Source organism: Hibiscus syriacus, unplaced genomic scaffold (genome assembly GCF_006381635.1).
Source record: "Hibiscus syriacus cultivar Baekdansim isolate YM2019G1 unplaced genomic scaffold, ASM638163v2 tig00116964_pilon, whole genome shotgun sequence".
In the NCBI taxonomy this organism is placed as follows: domain Eukaryota; kingdom Viridiplantae; phylum Streptophyta; class Magnoliopsida; order Malvales; family Malvaceae; genus Hibiscus; species Hibiscus syriacus.
In genome coordinates this window covers 633,777-655,438 of record NW_024063489.1, presented here as the reverse complement: position 1 = coordinate 655,438, position 21,662 = coordinate 633,777, and the positions used below count along the sequence as shown (strand labels likewise).

General features: G+C 34.9%; 2 pseudogenes; one reads left to right on the top strand and one right to left on the bottom strand.

The window, feature by feature from the left end:
- Window positions 1-13,693: 13,693 nt before the first annotated feature.
- LOC120191062 lies at window positions 13,694-17,637 on the top strand (annotated as a pseudogene).
- Window positions 17,638-18,155: 518 nt separating this feature from the next.
- LOC120191080 lies at window positions 18,156-20,702 on the bottom strand (annotated as a pseudogene).
- Between the last annotated feature and the right edge of the window lie 960 nt (window positions 20,703-21,662).

Genomic DNA, 21,662 nt, shown 5'->3' with positions numbered 1-21,662 from the left:
TTCTGGCATATGGAGAGTGTACAATTTCCTCTTAAGGAAAATTTTATTGTGCAACGATGTGGCCTCGTACAATTTGGTTAGATGATCTCATATCTCCTTAGCTGTCTTCTTCTCCTCGATGTTTGACAATACTTCATCTACTAATGCTAGATGAAAGTTTGTCATAGCATTCCCGTCCATTTCGATCCATTTGTTGTCATCTGTGAAATCTATCGGCCTTTCACTAATAGCTGCTAGACAACCGTCTTTCCTCATGACGACCTTCATCTTCAATTTTCACAATGAGAAATTTCTCCCATTGAATTTTTCAATATCAAATTTTGTTGCCATAACTTCTATTACGAATAGCTCCCACTATTTCACTATCGTGAATAGTTCTCTGAAACCTTCAAATAATGGGTAATACCTTCTTACTTTCTTATGTTGGAGGATCTACCTTTTGGTGGCAACCACAAAGACAATAAGCATATATTACACACTCAAATCTGGCTCGGATACCAATTTTTGCGGAATACGACTATCGGATAGAGAAAAATCACAACTGATAATTTGAGAGAAAAAAATAAAGATAAAGAAGACACAAATTTTACGTGGAAAACCCCTATAGGTAAAAACCACGGACAACGGTAAAAGAATTTCACTATGAGAAAATATGAATTACAACTTCTATCGATCTACCAAGGAGAAAACAATGATAATTCCCTCTTGATTAAAAGGAGAAAATAACTATCAATAAACTCTTTAAATTCTCTAGTATTGGGAGAAAGCTAGAATGCTTTGGGATGATTTTGAAACTAAATGGGTTAGGGTATTTATAGTTAAAACTTAAAGACTAATCTTGTAAATACTCTAAAGTACAATGACTAAATTGTGTAATTTACCCTTACCACTTGTTCAACAAAAATTTGCTGTGAAAATCTTATCTTTGACAATGGTGCATTCGGTGGAATTGTTTATTCTCAACTTTCTATGCTTTCACCGATTTTCAACACTATATAGGATTTAAATTCTATCAATATAACAAAACTTAAATGAATTTGTTGTTACTGATTTTATCTCACTTTTCTTTTGATCGGAATGATTTGATTTTTTAATCGGTTATCATATTATTTTTTATATAATATATAGTTTTATATTATGGTCCTATCTCTAATTTTTTTGGTTTATTATTATGTTATTTATATAAATGAATTTGTTTTTTTTCAAATAAAAAATATAAGAACCACCTGTATGTTGTTTAAATGAAACTTTAAAAAAAGAATAGAACCCTAATTTGTAGATTGAATTTACATTAATCCTGTAAGTATAATTGTGACTTCAATAATAAATAATATATATATATAATATAATTTGACCACTATCATTTTTTATCTTAGAAAATATCATTCACAGTTTAAACTTCGGGGTTTCATGGTAAAGAAGTTAGAGGGCATGGGTTTTTACCAGCAGTGTTGCTATTATTGCTGCTTAGTTCAGGTTAGGTTAGTTTGAGTGGTTGGACTATATTGGATGGCACTTTACCCAATTTTAATTATTTTCTGATGCACTTCACAGATAGTGATATTTTTCTCCAGCTTCATCTTTGGACTTTGGTTGTATCCCAAGGCATTGAGCCCAGTTTGATTTGCCCTTGAAGATGATATTTGTCTTCTTTTCATGACCCGAAAAAACAACCCATCTACGAGGACCATCATCCTTCTATTGGAACCAACCTTCGGATAAACTCAAAACCCACCGTTTTTATATTCTAATTGCCTTCTCCTCACAGCTGAAATACATATATAATTTTTCTTGCAAGCAATCACATGATGTTCACATAACTTCTAAGAGTTTCCAGGAAATTGCTAAATTGTTTATAATCAGGATTATCTAGTAATTGCAAATAAGTTCTTGGATCTATGTGTTCCTTAAACATCAAATAATGCTTTTCTTTTCTTACGCGGAAATGACTAATCTTTCATGCTACTTAAGTTGCTGCCATCTTTGCTCAATATGTAAATCAAGTTCGAGTTATAGGCGGAATTCCTCGTTAATAGTAAACTTGCATATGGAGCACAAAGGGACCGCCATTTAAAAAAAAACCCAATAATTCGACATTCATTAATTTAGACTTAAAAGTGATTGAAAATCTTGAATTTTTTAAAGAATTAATTTCGTTTTTTATATTAACAATATAGGATACAGTCGAATGCACTAAACTCACAGGAGGCCAAGTGCATCATCTTAATGCATCCTCATATATATATATATATATATATATATATTAGTCTAATATGTTAAAGGAAAGAGAAAAACAATGAAATTTTCATATCACTCTCTTTTGAAAAATTATATTCAAATTTTGGATCCATATTTTTTAAATTTTAGACTCGTCATTGATATGAGATCATTACAAGATAACATCTATTAAGAATTTTCTCAAGCAATTGACAATGCATACACACTCTGTAATTGTAGATACTAGAACTCAAGAATTATAAGGAGAATAAGGGTCCGTTTTAGGGGTGTGAAATTCCGGGTACCCGATAATCGAGTACCCGGAACATCAGGGTCGGTGATTTCTCGGCCCGTGTCCCGACCCGTTTTTTTTTTCATTTTCAAATTGTTAATTTAAAAAATATATACACAAATTTAAATGTTCGAAACTTCGAATTACATAATCCAACATCCGAACATAAAATTTAAAAGTTCGAAATACAAAATCTAATAATCCATAATATAAATAATCCATTATATTACATTTATATATATATATATGTATATATATATATATATATATATATATATATATATATATATAAACTAACTGGGTACCTGGAAAAACACAATTTTGTGACCCGACTCAGACCTGGTCGGGTAATTTTTTTTTAGAAAATTACCCCGTTTTTTAATGTTATGGTCGACGGGTCGGGTCAACCGGATAGGATATTTTTGCACACCCCTAATCCGTTTGGTTATATAAAATATATTATTTTATTTTCTTAGAAAATATAAAAAGTTGAAGAAAACATGTTTGGTTGAAAGATTAAAAAATAATTTCTATAAAATATAAAAAAAATTAGTGAGAATATGAAAACATAAAAAAGATGTAATCAATATTTTAATTAAAATTATTTTGGAAATTTGAAAATAGGGAAGCATATAATCTATATTTTAAGCACAACTTACACAAGTTCAAATCCTTCTAACAATACTTTTTTATTTAATGGTAACTAAAACCCTCAAACCTTTGAAAAAAATCAATGTGGTCAGCGAACTTCTTTTTTATAATGTGGTCCTTAAATCCAAATTTTTAATAATTAAAATTTTATAATATTTTATATTTAATGCATCGAATATCTAAATAATTGTTTATATTTTATATTTATCATTAACTTAAATTGTATTAAATAATTTATCATTAATAATAAGTTAAATAATTCCTTAAACTTTCTTAATAATCGAATATCTTAAATTGAATATCTTAATAATTGAATTAAATAATTTCTTAAATTTTATAAAAAATTAAATAAATCCTCAAACTTTCTAAAAAAACCAATTAGGCCTCAAACTTAGCCAACAAAATCAATTAAATGCTTCTACCACATCATTACCCATCGTGTATTGCCACAATAGTATCATAAACTATCACATCAGCAATATAGTTTATCATGTAAGCATTATGACAATCAACATTTGATTCCGTTGATCAAAGGGTTAGATTGATATTTTTCTCAGTTTAAGGATCACATTGAGTATAAAAAAGGTTCATATGCTATTGTAACATCCTCAATACCGGGTTAGTGACTAAATTGTAAAGTCTCATAATTTGGTGATTAAAATATAATGATTGAATAGTATAAAGATTTATTTGTAAATTATTGTATGAATTTGAATTGAAAGGAAGAAGGAATAAAAGGGCAAATAGGTCATTTCTAAGGGAATAAGAAAAGAAGGGTTATATATGTATCCACGTGGGTTGAAGAGGGGAGAACACAAAGGCTTCCAGAGTTCTTTTCTTCTTCTTTCTTCCTTGTACGTGTAAAGCAAAACAAATGTGAGTTTTCTGATTATTGAGTTTATTGTTAAATTCAAGATTGGGTTTTGATTATTAGATGATAACTAAGCTTAAGGAAAGCTTAGGTTATCTTAAAATCAAAGGATGATAGAGTTAGAAGAGATTAAAGATTAGAGGTTCTTGAATGAAATTTTGGAATAGAGTTCATATATAGAATTGGAAGTTAAATTTGACTTGTCATCAATCTAGTTAAGATATATTAAGGGTTATAAGTGGAATTAAATCATGTTGCAAAGTTGGTATAATTCTTGGATTTCACAAGGAGGATAGGATTATGAGGTTTAAGATGAAATAAATGAGTATAGATTGGTTTAAGTATGTGTACTGAGTTAATAATATAAAAGGGGATGAAACATGAAAGATTTAAGCTGAAATGGATAAGTATTCGGGTTCAAGAAATGAGTTATGGGCAGAGTGCATCGGTGCACATTCAAAGTGTACCGATGCATCAAGAGAAATTCCCAGAATTTGTTGAAGGTGCATCGATGCACATGGAGTGTATCGATGCACTCATTTAAATTAAATGAAATCGAATGCCATTAATGCATCGATGCACCTGCTTAAAATACAAACATCGAATAGAATTTATGCACCGATGCATGGGTAGTGCATCGATGCACCCATCAAGGGATGCATCGATACATGGTGTAGTGCATCGATGCATACCTTCAGTAAGAGATGAAAATAGTTTTCTTTTAGCCTAAGGATTAATAGTTTGGAATATATTAATTCCTATGCTGATAAGTATCAATGTATTACTAAGTAGATTTAGAGCGTAATCTTATTCCAGAACAATCGAAAGATTAGAATCGAATCAAAACTAGGCTAAGGTGAGTGCATTTTATAGTTAAAGTGTATAGAGACAAGACTTGTGATAAGTCTATCTCTGATAGTTGAATTAATGATTCCATACCCATGTATATGCATATAGATACTATTGTAATAGTGATTGCATGCATAATTCATTATATGTTCATATGACATTGAATGAACGAATATCATTGCCAGAGAATATAATCCAGGTATGTGAAATAATGTACATGGGCAATTGAAAGATAAAGTAAGGTGAAAGTGATACAAGAAAATAAGTTTCATACGTACATGACATGATTATATCGGTTATAGTGAAATATATACATGCATATTGAAATGTTATGATCAAATGGTAAGAATGTATATTCATGAATCTATAGTTATATGTTTATTTATTGCCTCACTAAGTCTATGACTTAGCGTGTAAGTGATTTACACGTAGGTACCAGGAAACAAGAAGAGCAGTACTAGAAGTGGCAAGAATAGCATCACTATTAAAAGATCATATCAAAAGTAATTGGCAAAGTAGGTATTTTAGGTTGTGTATAGAGCATTGGCATGTAATAAGTTGTTAATTACGAATGCTCTGGTCGATTTTGTATTTTGTGATATATTTTATGTAAATTAACGTATTTTGTTTTAATGAAAGTTTAAAATTTCCTTGTTTTTCTTTATGTGAAAAAGTTTGAAAAGTCAATATGACACCCCGGACTCATATTCGGGTCGGATACGAGTTAGGGGTGTTACATTTAATGGTATCAGAGCTACGGTTTAGTCGATTCTCGGCATAAACTGAAGTCTAGAGTGTATTATGTTGTACACATGCCAACAAATTAGTGAAAACTTCTGATCTGATAGAACAATAAGTATGTTGTTTTGCTAATAGAATGATATTATTGTGTCTTAATAGATGTCCGGATATGGTAGTTCTAGAAATGAATAGGGAGATGATAGACCCACTGAAAGTAGCAATTCACCTGCCCTGGCCAGGCAGAGTGAAGAACAAACACCATCTGGAGTGTCTGTTAATGAACAAGATGTATTCTTTAGAACGTTAGACGCGGTATTGACGCGTTTCCAACCTCCTACTACTTCAACTCCGAAAATGAATATTGCGAAAGAGTTGAAGGGTTTAGGATCTCCAGAGTTTAGAGGGGAAGATGAGGAAGGTCATGTTACTGCGAACCTTTGGCTTAATGACGTGAAAGTTATGCTTGTGGGACTTCATTGTTCAGATGCTGAGAAGTTGGATGGAGTAATTTCCTTGTTAAGAGGGCAAGCAAGGATTTGGTGGACCAATGTTACCTTGAGGATGTCTAGTAATCAAGTAACTTGGTCATTGTTTTTAGAAAAATTCAAGTATAAGTACATTGGAGATCAATTTGTTCGACAGTTGAAACAGGAGTTCATGAATTTGAAGCAATGAAATCACACTGTATATGAGTACGAGTGTGAATTCAATAAGTTGAGCCGCTTTGCTGCCGAGCTTGTTCCTACAGAGAATGATGCTTGTGAATGGTTCGTAGAGGGGTTACGTCCTCGGTTGAAGGAAATGCTAATTATATTGAATCTATCCTCGTTTCAAGATATAGTCAATCGTGCTAAAGCTTTGGAAAGAGCTCAGAATGAGAGATTTGAAAATTCAAGAGCTTAGACAGTCAAAAGAACGGGTGCTTCTTCAAGTTCTGCACCATAAAAAGGGGCAAAGATGCTGGTTCTCGACCCCAAGGGAGATCAGAGTCAGTGGTATCATCCGCTAGAGGATCGAATTTGATGAGAGGTTGACAAACTCAGTCAGTGGGATCTGAAACTGGGAGAGCTAAGAGCTAATCAGAGTCAAGTCAGACAATGCCCATATGTGGAAAGAATCATTCAGGGATATGTAGGATAATTTCTCGAGCTTGTTTTAGATGTGGGAAGACCGAACATTTTGTTCGAGATTGTCCTAGGGTAACCGATGATTCTGCACAACTAGAGAGGTCTATTTCGACAGGCTAAAGGGGAAGAGGTAGAGGAAGAAATCAGTCAGAGTCCTCTGCTCAACAAGAGATACACTCCACGACTCGAGTGTATAATCTCAAGACCAATGAGGATCGGGATGACCCAGAGATTGTAATAGGTACCTTTCTATTGTTTGATAAACATGTTATGGTATTGATTGATACGGGGTCTACATATTCATACATTACTAGTAAGTTAGTGAGAGAATTGAACATCCGTTAGAAACTACTAGCAATGAGGTGATAGTGACGAATCCATTAGGGCACATTGCTCGAGTAAATATGGTGAGTCGAGGATGTCCCATACGGATACAGGGAATTGAATTTCCTGCTAATCTAATGGAATTACCTTTTGACGAATTCGAGGTGATATTGGGAATGGACTGGTTATATTGTTACTATGCTAATATTGAATGTAGAATGAAAAGGGTAACACTTAGAAGTCCAGAAGGGGTAGATGTGGTGGTATTTAGTGAAGGATGGAATCCATTGGCAAATGTAATTTTAGTAATGTTGGCAAAGAAGTTAATGTTACAGGGATGTTAAGGGTTCATTACTAATGTATTGTATGTTAGAACCAAGGAGAAAGGGATTGACGAAATTCTTATAGTCAGAGAGTTTTCGGACGTTTTTCCTGCAGAGTTACCGGGTTTACCTCCAGATAGAGAAGTGGAATTCCATATTGAAATAATGTCTAGAACTTCACCTATTGCAATGGCACCATACAGAATGGCTCCAAAAGAATTGCAAGAATTAAAGATTCAATTACAAGAATTACTGGATAAAGGTTTTATTAGACCGAGTGTCTCACCATGGGGAGCTCCAGTTTTGTTTGTTAAGAAGAAAGATGGTTCAATGCGTCTGTATTGACTACGTGCAAGGTGACTATCAAGAATAAATATCCACTTCCTCGAATCGACGACTTATTTAATCAATTGAAGGGAGTTTCAATATTTTCGAAAATTGATTTACGTTCGGGTTATCACCAATTGAAGATTCAAAAGAAATATGTTCCAAAGACGGTGTTTAGTACGAGGTATGGTCATTATGAGTTTATCGTGATACCGTTTGGAGTTACGAATGCACCAGCTGCTTTCATGGATTTAGTGAACATGATATTCCAACCCTATTTGGATCAGTTCGTGGTGGTTTTCATTGATGATATTTTAATATATTCAAAGTTAGAGGAGGAGTATAGTTCTCATTTGAAAATTGTCTTGCAGATTTTACGAGATGAGAAGCTTTATGCTAAACTTTCTAAATGTGAATTCTAGTTGAATGAAGTGACATTCCATGGACATGTAATTTCTGCAGAAGGAGTTCGTGTGGATCCTCAAAAGATTAAAGCTATTCTGGAGTGAGAAGTTCCAAAGAATGTATCGGAAGTTAGAAGTTATCTGGGATTAGCTGGTTATTATCGAAGGTTTGTTAAAAACTTTTCCATAATAGCATTACCCTTAACTAAGTTGTTAAAAAAGGAGATAAAATTTTTGTGGACCCACGAATGTCAAGAGAGTTTTAAAAGGTTAAAGAAGATTTTGACAGAAGCCCAGTGTTGATTCAACCCGAGTCTGACAAGAACTTTGTAGTGTACAGTGATGCGTCTCATAACGGTTTGCAATGCGTGTTAATGCAAGAGGGAAAAGTAGTGGTCTATGCTTCGAGGTAATTAAAACCACACGAAAAGAATTATCCTACACACGATCTGGAGATTGCGACAGTAGTGTTTGCTCTTAAGATCTGGCGTCACTACTTTTATGGTGAAAAGTGCTACTTGTATACGGATCATAAGAGTTTAAAGTATTTGATGACTCAGAAAGAGTTGAATTTAAGACAGAGAAGATGAGTGGAATTTCTCAAGGATTATGATGTAGTGATCGATTTTCATCCAGGGAAAGCGAATGTGGTAGCGGATGCCTTAAGTAGAAACACGTTTGCAGCCTTACGAGCTTTGGATGCCAAACTATCATTTGGCGGAGACGGTGCAATTTGTGCAGAATTGGCTCTCAAGCCATCATGGCTGGATCGAATTAATGAATTGCAAAGAAAAGATGAAATATGTTTGAAGAAATTGCAACAATTTAAGAATGAAGAGCTAAATGATTATGAAATCAAGTTGGATGGGAACTTGTATTATCAAGAGAGATTAGTGATTCCAAATAATGATGAGTTAATGAATGATTTATTAATAGAAGCTCATTGTAGTCCATTAACGATGCACCCAGGAGGAAACAAAATGTATATGGACCTCAAGAGTCGATATTGGTGGCCTGGAATGAAGAAATACATTACAGTATTTGTATCAAAGTATATGACTTGTCAACAAGTTAAAGTTGATCATCAGGTTCCGTCGGGACTATTACAATCAATATTAATTCCTCAGTGTAAATGGGAGAAAATAATAATGGATTTTGTGATGGGGTTACCTTTAACTCCGAACAAAAGGGATTCAATCTGGGTAATTGTAGATAGATTGACTAAGTCATCCCATTTTATCCCGATGCGAACTGATTTCTCCATGGATAAATATGTCGATCTATATGTTAGAGAAATTATACGTTTACATGGTATACATGTTTCTATAATTTCTGATCGGGATCCTAGATTCACATCGAGATTTTGGAAATCATTACATAGAGCGTTGGGAACTCGGTTGAACTTTAGTACAACATTTCATCCTCAGACCGATGGACAATCTGAGCGAACTATCCAAATTCTGGAGGATATGCTTAGAGCTTGCGTAATCAAATTCAAAGGATCGTGGGAAAGGTATTTGCCACTTGCTGAATTTGTATATAACAATAGTTATCAGTCAAGCATCAAAATGGCTCCCTATGAAGCTCTTTATGGAAGAAGATGTCGTACGCCCTTGAATTGGTTTGAGCTTAATGATAAAGGAATTATTGGTCCCGAGTTAATTCAGAAAATGAAAGAAAAAATTCAAGTGATTCAGAGTATCATCAAAACAGCAGCTGATAGACAGAAATCGTATGCATATTTAAAGAGAAAGAAAATAAAATATCAAGTTAGAGACAAAGTGTTTCATAAAGTTTCTCCTTGGAAGAAGGTTATGAGATTTGGACGTAAAGGAAAATTGAGTCATCGGTTCATTGGACCCTATGAGATTATTAAGAGAGTAGGACCAGTAGCATATCAGCTAGCTTTTCCATCTAAAATAGAAAAGATACACAATGTCTTTCATGTCTCAATGCTTCGGAAGTATCAATCTGATCCATCTCATATCGTGAATACTAAAGAGATCGAGGTTCAACAAATTTGACTTATTAAGATGAACCTATTCAATACTAGTTCACGAGGTTAAACAACTAAGAAACAAGACTATTCATTTGGTTAAAGTCTTGTGGAGGAATCAAAAAGTAGAGAAACAAACATGGGAGCGTGAAGAGGACATGAGGATTAAGCACCCCTATCTCTTTGCGTAATGAAAATTCGAGGATGTATTTTCTTAAGGGGGAGATTTGTAACATCCTCAATACCGGGTTAGTGACTAAATTGTAAAGTCTCATAATTTGGTAATTAAAATATAATGATTGAATAGTATAAAGATTTATTTATAAATTATTGTATGGATTTGAATTGAAAGGAAGAAGGAATAGAAGGGCAAAGAGGTCATTTCTATGAAAATAAGAAAAGAAGAGTTATATATGTATCCACGTAGGTTGAAGAGGGGAGAACACAAAGGCTTCCATAGTTCTTTTCTTCTTCTTTCTTCCTTGTACGTATAAAGCAAAACAAAGGTGAGTTTTATGATTATTGAGTTTCTTGTTAAATTCAAGATTGGGTTTTGATTATTAGATGATAACCAAGCTTAAGGAAAGTTTAGGTTATCTTAAAATCAAAGGATGATGGAGTTAGAAGAGATTAAAGATTAGAGGTTCTTGAATGAAATTTTGGAATAGAGTTCATATATAGAATTGGAAGTTAAATTTGACTTGTCATCAATCTAGTTAAGATATATTAAGGGTTAGAAGTGGAATTAAATCATGTTGCAAAGTTGGTATAATTCTTGGATTTCACAAGGAGGATAGGATTCTGAGCTTTAAGATGAAATAAATGAGTATAGATTGGTTTAAGTATGTGTACTGAAGTTAAGAATATAAAAGGGGATGAAACATGAAAGATTTAAGCTGAAGTGGATAAGTATTCGGGTTCAAGAAATGAATTCTGGGCATAGTGCATTGGTGCACATTCAAAGTGTACCGATGCATCAAGAGAAAATCCCAGAATTTGTTGAAGGTGCATCGATGTACATGGAGTGTATCGATGCACTCATTTAAATTAAATGAACATCGAATGCCATTAATGCATCGATGCATAAGGAGTGCATCGATGCACCTGCTTAAAATACAAACATCGAATATGATTTATGCACCGATGTATGGGTAGTGCATCGATGCACCCGTCAAGGGATGCATCGATACATGGTGTAGTGCATCGATGCATACCCTCAGTAAGAGATGGAAATAACTTTATTTTAGCCTAAGGATTAATAGTTTAGAATATATCAATTCGTATGCTGATAAGTATCAATGTATTACTATATAGATTTAGAGCGTAATCTTATTCCAGAACAATCGAAGAATTAGAATCGAATCAAAACTAGGCTAATGTGAGTGGATTTTATAGTTAAAGTGTATAGAGACAAGACTTGTGATAAGTCTATCTCTGATAGTTGAATTAATGATTCCATACCCATGTATATGCATACAGATACTATTGTAATAGTGATTGCATGCATAATTCATTATATGTTCATATGACATTGAATGAACGAATATCATCGCCAGAGAATATAATCCAGATATGTAAAATAATGGAAAAGATTATGGGTTTATATGAAAAGTGATGAAAGAGATATGAAATGAGAAATGTATTCATATTAAAACCCATGTTATATGATACGAGAGCTATAGGTATAGTTGGCATGCCAAGAGTCAAGGGTATATTAGTCCATCGGGACGTATCCAGTGGTCCTTCGGGACATAGTGGTCCTTCAGGATAAATACTGAACAAATGTTCGGTGCCCCATAATGGAATTTATTGAGCTGTGGTGACAACATTTGTGCACAACCTCAATGTACTCAAATACCTCTGTTCTCAATAATGTACATGGGCAATTGAAAGATAAAGTAAGGTGAAAGTGATACAAGAAAAATAAGTTTCATATGTACATGACATGATTATATCGGTTATAGTGAAATATATACATGCATATTGAAATGTTATAATCAAATGGTAAGAATGCATATTCATGAATCTATAGCTATATGTTTATTTATTGCCTCACTAAGTCTATGACTTAACGTGTAAGTGATTTACACGTAGGTACCAGGAAACAAGAAGAGCAATACTAGAAGTGGCAAGAATAGCATCACTACTAAAAGATCAGATCAGAAGTAATTGACAAAGTAGGTATTTTGGGTTGTGTATAGAGCGTTGGCATGTAATAAGTTGTTAATTACGAATGTTCTGGTCGATTTTGTATTTTGTGATCTCTTTTATGTAAATTAACGTATTTTGTTTTAATGAAAGTTTAAAATTTCCTTGTTTTTCTTCATGTGGAAAAGTTTGAAAAGTCAATGTGACACCCCGAACTCATATTCGGGTTGAATACGGGTTAGGGGTGTTACAACTACACTATTTTTTTTTAAAGTTTGAGGGTCTCAAATACCACTAAACATATTTTTCTATTTTAATGGCACTTTTGTGTGCTTTTATTTACAATAAAAACTTTTTTTATTTTTAAAATTTAATTAATGTCCAATATGCATTATTATTATAATTTTTATTATAAACTAAAATATTTTTTGTATTATGAAATTCGTTATCAACTTTATTGTTTTATATTTACATAACTCACGTGTTAAATTTATGTAATGAATTTTTTTTAATAGTTATATTTTAATTTAATTATTTAGTAACTATTTGTTTATCCTTATTTTAAAAAGTTAGATACCAAATAAATTTTCACTATTTTTATTTTTGAATTAGACTACATATTTGTCGAAATGTTCTTAATCAAAACAAGTACGGAAAGCTTAGAAAATGATCTGAGAGTCGCAACGCATTGGATTTTATGGGAATGCAAGGGAAGGGCTTTTCAAGCTGTTATTGTGCGACCAAATTTTACACGATAGAAACAGAAACTTCACGGAGGTTCAGTAAGGCCTAAATGTGAATTTGATTAGTCAGCTATACTTGTGTTTTTAGTTGTTTTTAGTGTTCCATTGAATTGAAGAATTGAATTGAAGAAGAATGAAGGTAAACCGAAATGAATCATTAATTCTAACTTCTAGCTTCTTAAGGCTGCAATTATAGTTTATCGGTTATATGAGGAAAATATTGTAGGAATATAGCTAGATTGAAGAAGAAGAAGAAAAATAGAAGAGTTTATGACAGAGTTTCCATAAATGCCTTTGGGAAAATGCCTTTGGTCATCGTTTGTTAGAATAATTACTCAGCCTTACATTAGCAAGTTTCAATTTGATTCATCTAGATTTATAGTTTCCTTTAATTGGAACAAACGTGTAGTTCTTTCGAAGCCGTAATAGAATCTACGAGATCAAATCTGCAAGCATCCCAGTGCTCTTGCAGTCTGTGTTGGGTATGTTAAGGCATAAAGCACTTCGTGTCATGGACCATTTAGCTGATGGATTCTCGACTCTCTCAAGCCGATCTTGGTCATGTTTAGAATACTGGGCTTGAAAGTTGGGCTATGAGCGCTAGTTTTAACATACCATAACTCTGTCGCAATGAAAGAAAGAAGGGCCGAAACAAGACGAGCGGGTCGCTATTCCAATTTCCAACCAAATCGAAGTTGTAGCCATCTTGCTTGGGGTTTGTTGTTTTAGCCAAAACTGAAGCAGATAGAGGAAGCAAGAAGATGGAGGACGGAGAGATAGATGAGGAAATGGCGGTGGAAGTGAGATCACAGTCATCAGCTACTCCGCGGAAGCCCGAGAAATCTCCTTACGATATGCTTAAAGAAACCAAAGCCTCGGTTGAAGAGGTCGCCGCCAAAATCCTCTCAGTCAAAAAGGAAAACAACCAAAATCTGAACTCAGAGAACAGTTACCCAAATGTTCCTTCACTTCGTCAATCTCAGACAGGTTCTCTCTTGCATTGTTGCATATCTGTTTATTAATCGAAAGGAAAAAAATGAAACTGAAATCTCTGTTTTGATTTCATTGGTTTTTTCTTTCAGGTGAATCGTAGTGTCTTGTTGGAGGAAGACAAAGTGAAAGCGAGACAGAACGTGTGAAGGCGCCCGTGGATTTTACGACGCTGCAGCTTCACAATTTAATGTACGAGAAGAGTCATTATTTGAAAGCTATAAAAACTTGTAAGGATTTCAAATCCAAGAATCCTGATATCGAGCTTGTACCTGAGGAGGAGTTTTTTTTCGCGACGCTCCTGAAGATATTAAGAGTTCAAATTTGTCTGATGATAGCTCACATAATTTGATGCTTAAGAGGCTTAATTATGAATTATTCCAGGTAAATTACTGACTAAATCTAAGTTTAATGGATAAAAATATTATTTTCTTTATAATATTTTTTATTTTACGCGAATTTTTAAATCTTTTCAAGACCTTGTGTTTAGGACAGTATATAATTATTAAAAGAATTAGGGTAAAAATGCATTGCTAAGCCTATGTATGATATGATGTCTCAGAGGAAAGAGCTATGCAAACTTCAAGAAAAGTTGGAACAACGAAAGAAAGCCTTTTGGAGACGATAGCAATCGGAAGAGTTTCTATCAAGTCTGCCATCACACCTTAAGTCCCTTAAGAAGCATCGTTGCCTGTTCAGAATCATTGGTGTTTTGCATACAAAGAAACTGAAGCAGCATCATTCGGCTGAACTTCTTCCACCTCCACTCTATGTGATTTACTCACAGTTTATGCCCAGAAGGAAGCATTTGGTGAAGATATTGATCTGGAGATTATAGGAAGTATGAAGGATGCTCAGACCTTTTCCAGCCAACAAGCAAACAAAGATGGTGAGTGATGTAGGTCTTCCTTCTGGTTGTATGCATAGTGCAATAGTTGATAGCTCTTAGATATTTTTTAAAGTTATACCCTTCATACCATACAATGGACAAGTAGGCTATTAGCCTAGTACGAATCGACATAAACATCAAGTTGAAAAAAGTGGTTACTATTAAAATTAACTTTGTGTGTTTGTTTTAAACTCCCAGGAGGGTTAGTGTAACTGAAGCTGTTTATTTATGCAAAGAATTTTCTTTATGATAATTTTGATTTGTATTGTACTTTTTTATCTTCTTAACTCGGTCTCTAACCTGCCCTGAGCTAGCAAATTACTTGAATCATTTTTTTGTCTTTTCACTAGAAACTTGAATTGAGTACTGATATTTTTTTATTACTAGGTTTATCTACTAGTGTAGAGAGCTCAAGGTTGGAGGATGATGTACCAGACGAGGAAGATGATGGACAGAGGAGGAGGAAACGGCCAAAGAGGGTTCCTTGTGAGGAGGCTATTGACCAGGCGGGAGTCTATCAAGTTCATCCTCTGAAAGTTGTGCTTAACATATATGATGATGAGGCATCTGATCCTGGATCCACAAAACTCATGACTTTGAAGTTTGAATATCTGTTAAAGTTGAATGTTGTTTTGTGGGATTGAGGGATCAACTGAAGGACCCGAGTATAACATCCTCTGCAATTTATTTCCTGATGACACTGGCCTGGATCTGCCTCACCAGGTTTGTGTATGATGGCTATTATGTGCCTTGTTTCCACCGTCACCTTGACTTTGTTGTTAAGTTTTCCATTTTATGTAATAATAACTGTTTGAATTATATTGCAGTCAGTCAAGCTCTTCATTGGTGATGGTGCTACATTTGATGAAAAGAGAACTTCACGTCCATTTAAGTGGGCCCAGCATTTGGCTGGAATTGATTTCTTACCTGAGGTTTCACCATTGCTTAATAGCCATGAAGCTTCAAACAATGAAATCAAAAGTGATGCTGTTATCTCTGGTCTTGCATTGTATCGCCAGCAAAACCGAGTGCAGACAGTCGTTCAAAGAATCCGGTCACGGATAAAAGCTGAGCTGGCTCTTGCGTGAGTCACTGTCCTGTATGATTGGAGTTTGGATCTTGAAGAAAACAATAAGAAAGCAAATAGGAGTGAATTCCACAGTGTGTTTATGATATAAAGTCCATATTTTTTGTTTTTATTAAAAAAAAATTCTCTCTGCCCTAAATGCAACTTCTGTGTTGGAATATATTTGTTTTTTCCATGTTGAACTGCCCTTTAGCTTGTTTTGTCTTCAGTATGGTAAGCTTTTTTTTGTTGAAAATCTGGAATTCTTTCACTGAATTACAGGGAACAGCTTGATTCACTTATGAAGCTTAAATGGCCTGCTCTGAATTGTAAAAGTGTTCCATGGGCCTTGCATGTTCCCTTGTGCAGTTTGCATAGTTGGTCATCTGTAGGATCCAAAGTCAATAAGGATTCATCATCTCAACCTATTATTGACACAGAACCAGTTCAAGAACCTATGAGTGATATGGATGGAAGATCTGGTATCACAAAGGAAGAGCTGGAGGGTTTTAGGGAAGACGGGGAGCTTCCACCTTTGCTTTCAGTTCCATCTGCCACAACTAAAGCTGAACATAATCCACTAAAGGGATCTAATCTTAGCCATTCCAAGCAGCTGGCTTTGGTTTCAAAGAGCATTTTGTCCCCAGCTGGTAAGGGAAAATTATCGAGTTTCAAAAAACATGATGATTCTGTCTTAATGCTAGACATGGACAGTGAACTGGACGAGCCTCCTGAGACAGAGACTGAAAACTCTTCTACTCAATGCTATGAAATAGTTGAAAAAACATGGGTTGACTATGGTAACAAGGAATTTATTCTTCTTTTAACAAGGAAAACGGACACAAGTGGGCAGAATATGACACTAGAAGCCAAGGTGTCGATGGTTACTTTCTTTTCTTTTATTATGTTCATTAAATATGGAAACTTGACACCAAGTTGAACTGTTGCAGATTAAGATCAGTATGGAGTACCCTCTTAGGCCTCCTTTGTTTTCAGTGAATCTTTACTCCTCTCCCGGAGAAAATTCTTCTGAGAATGACAATTCTGGGTGGCACAATGAAGTCCGTGCTATGGAAGCTGAGGTAAGCAAGTGCCAAGTAGTATTTCTGAATTAGGAATCTCACAATAATTGATGGCGGTTTGTTTTATTTTCTCCAGGAATATCATTACATGAAACATAGAATTACGGGAACTGATAAAAAGTTTAATAAATGTAGAGTAGTGTTAGCTCTGTTGTTCTAGTGGTAACAGTGGTGAGCTTGATGGTCGAGTTCCACCAATTTCTTAGTATTCTCTAAACTTCTTTAAATTGCATCTCCGGAGAGCCTACTGTTACTACTATCTTTCCCAAACATGTGCAACAAATTCTTATTCTGGTTGCATCGTGTAGTAAATCTTCATATGTTAAAGATGGTACCCCCAGATGATGAAAATATACATTATCACATCAAGTCTACTGTCTTGCTATGTTGTTTGACTATTACACGGACGAGGGGAGTCCATCTTCTGAGAAGAACACTAGTTCTGTGATTGATGTTGGATTGTGTAAACCTGTTAGTGGTAGACTTCTCGCGAGATCATTCAGGGGGAGGGATCGTCGGAAAATGATATCCTGGAAGGACATGGAATGCTCTACTGGCTATCCTTTCTAGAAATGAAGATTATGATATTATTTTGCTTAGCTGCCAGAGAGGAAGAAGCTTGGAGATGAATCTTTGAGCATAAGGGAACCAGAATGAACATTTTGTGTAACTATTACAGTGGTTCTACTCGTAAAGATAAGTAAGGCTGCCATGGATCTGGTTATCTATATTGCTAAACTTAAAAAGGAAATGAATAGGCTAAGGAGCTCAGGTATTGATTCATGAGTTGCGTTGATATTGGATGACGAACTAGGGAGTGGAGGCCCCTGCTGTTTTCATTGGTTTACGTCGATAAATGAACGGGCATGTTACCTGAGCTGTATGCTGATTTATGTTTTCCTTTTAATTTCGTGGCATGTATTTCTCTTAGTTGAGCCAATCAACGGCCTAAGGATGCATTTTGTTGGTTATGTTTACTGAGAGATTGATGGTTGAGAGGGTAAAAGTGCACGAGCATAGCGCTATCAAATATTCAAAATATCAATTTACTTGAGAACCAAATTGTGTAAATGAATCATGGTAAAAGTAAGCACAATAAATAGTTCAATTAATGGTGATGATGGGCAAACTCTTGAGATGCTCAGAAATTTACATATATGGTGCAACTAAATGAGCCACTATCTCAATAATAAAAACAGAAGCAAGTTACAAATATTGGAAGATTCTTATGATACACTACACGAATCCATTTCTCCAAATCTTAAAAGAGAGAACAACTATCATTGACACCTATCTAACCGTATACAAAACCACCTGCCACGCATGATTAAAACCAGGTTCAAACCCTTAACTTTCACCACGGACCAGTCTGAGTTCTTCGCAAGCATCGTTTCTTAGCTCCTTGTGGCGTGTTCGTCTCAATGACCTGCGGCCATCAACCAATTGGAACTTGATTTAGAATGTTGAACATTCTAATATAAATTTAGTTATAACAGTCAATAGGGAAAAAAGGGGGGGATGGAGTTAATAATTTACAGCTCATGTGAGTTGAAATTTCTTTTCAATGTTGTTCTAGTTTGATTGGATTGTGCACTTAAGAATGCTTCTAAACAAAGTAGTCAACTAGAGAGTACATAGTGCAAGTATATAATGATGCTACAGGAGGAAAACACAGACAGCTTCTCTTTACCTCTTTTTTCTGCATCTCCATGAGCTCTGCCTGCAGTAACCAGAAGTACAGACAATAAGAATGTAAGCATCTGTTTACCAGAAGGCAACAATAAGTAATATGGTGTACAAACGAAGAAGATGAAGAACTTACGCGTTTCTTCCTCAATTCTTGGTTCTCCTCTTTTAGCTTTGCAACTTCTGCTTCCAATTCCATTGTATAAGCCTAGCAGAGAAGCCAAAATCCATAAGAAAGATCAAAGCACATATTCGGGACCAAAACAACAATAATTTCACTAGTTAAAAGTTACCATGGGATAGAACTGTTGTGATTGATAATGTTATAACAAATTAAAACAGAAGCTTCATTCAGTAGCCAGAAAAGAATGATCAAATGAGCAGACTGATAGCATTTGCATATATTCAGTTGACATAAGACAAAAAGCATATTCCAAATTACCTGACTTTACACAATGATGAACTAAGAGCTGTGAAGAAGGAAGATTAGACAAATTTGAGTAAATCAACAAGTTATTCACCTGCTACGAGCTCGTGATCTTGCAGCTGATTCTCTGTTCTTTATCATTCTCCTTTGTCTCCTCTCAGCAGCCTTTTCCACCCCACTGTATTTCCTACCCCTCAAGCTTCCATTAAAAACATAAGGAACTGGGGAAACTGAGGAAGTGTCTCCACTGCTCTTCCAATCCCATCCGACGAAAGCTGATTCACAGGCGATCCGGTTGCAACGGCGAGTGGCCCTCCTAATCCGACCATCCCCCTCCCACCGGCCTGAATCAGAACGTTACTTATTCCCTGATCCCCAATCCCATGAATTCCACCCGAATTCCGGGATTCCCCAACTGACCACCACTTTGTAAAGGCATTTGTGCTCCATATACCACACCAGTTTGCTTAGGAAAAATTGGTTGTTGTTGTTGGTGGTGGTGCTGAGCCAACTGGTGGTGGTTCGATCTAACTCCATTAACGTTGGAAGGCAAATTGGAAGCCTGGATACCAATATGATTACCACCTTCAGGAATACTATTTCCCATCAATTTGGACCTTTACCACCTTGTTGAAATCCGATTTCTAAAACGGTATTATTCCCACCAAAGAATCCACCATTGTTAACCTTCCCAGCCAATTGAGAATCTTCTCTTACCACACCGGCTCTCACCAAAAACTCCTCCAAAGTCATCTCTCCTAAAGTCTGCTGCCTTTGTGGCATATTATTAGTGCCTCCGGTTCCAATACCGTCTTTCCCAAATGAATACTCCCTTGAAATATCTTTCCAGACTTCGTCAACAGTTTTTCTGGCTAAGTGTTCTTGGTAAAGTCAAGGACCCTTGCCTTTGTAACCCCCCATTTCCCTCTAGGGCGCCACCAGAAGAAGCCATTGTTTGAGTTTCTTCAGCACTCCAAATGTTCCTCAACAGCTCATCCATGTTAATCGACCCGAAATCTTTTCCTATTCCACCCATAGTGCTTTGAAACTCATCAAAGGTTAAAGAATAGATTGATGACTGCCTAATTAACGGGTTATTCCCCGGCGTTTTATTCTCGCCGCCGTCAGCTGACGGCGGGTGGTTACTTCCAAAGTTCTTGAAGTTCATGTTAGTCCCCATTCAAATCTGTATAAAACAGTGTCAAGAAACTTTTGTCCTAAATATATATGTACAGATAGTCCTTTGCTGTATAACTTCAACGCAAGCAAAACAGATAAAATCCCACACAATTTGAAGTTCATATATTTCAATAATTGTGAAGTTCACATTTGCAAAGATAAAAAAAAGAAAAGAAACTAAAAATCAAGATCTATACAGGAGTTTTTCAACTAAGAAAAACAAAAACACAAACATAGAAGAAAAGAAAATAGCATAAAAACGGGATGTAAAAACCAACTCTTTTCTGTTATGTTCTTTTAAGTGTTGGCAACACCTCAAGAAAATACAAGCTCTCAAACAATCAGAAAGTTGAAGATCTGAGATAAGGAAAACATAAATTTTTTCTCTGAGCCGAACAATTTAAGAGGCCACATAATTGAAGGGAGAACAAAAAAGTCAAAAGTAGTATTTTTATTAAAAAAACAAATTTTTAAACAAATGAAAACCTATAAAATAAAATTTAAAAAGTGGATCACAGCAAAGAGAAGAATGGGCAGGAGCTACAGAGATAAGCAAGAGAGAGAGAGAGATTTTTTTAAAATTTTTTAGAATTTATTTTCACCTTTATATTTTTGTGCTTCTGGTTGCGTCTTTGGACAGCGTTTAGTTCCGTCTTCTTTCGCGACCAATGGCTTTCGCGGAAGCGCCAAGTGTCCTTTTGTTCTCTTTTCTTTTAACTTTTAAATAATTTGTGTGGGCCAGCTGATAAGGGAGACGTGGACCAATAGAAAAGGGGTAGGAGGATTGAGACGTCCGGATCTGGCCAATAAGAATTTAAAAAGGGGATGATATGAACCGTCCACGTTGCGTTCTAAGGGACGGGTGATGGTGGGTTGGGCTTTTATTGTTTTGGATTGTAGTGGGATTTTTGGTTGGATAGCGCCGACAAGGGATAAATGCCCAAGAACTACAATGAACAAGCGTTGAATTAGGGGTACTTTGGTCTAAACGTGATGTTTATGGTTTTTCATCGGCTTGTCTGATCATTTATTTTTTTAAAAATATATATAAAATACTTATTATTATTATTATTATTCAGAATCAGAATGCTTGTTACATAATACATTTCATCACTCCACCTAACCAATATTTCTTTTCAGTACATATTTGGCGGCCTTTTCATACACGTGATAAAGCGTTGAATTTTATGAACATGCAAACAAAGGATAGGTTAATATACTATTTAATAAAGTAAAAAACTATTATTTTTTATAATTCTTTAAAGAAAATACTAAATAAAAACTAATAAGATATTCTATGATTACTATATTTTACATCTGGCTCACGGAA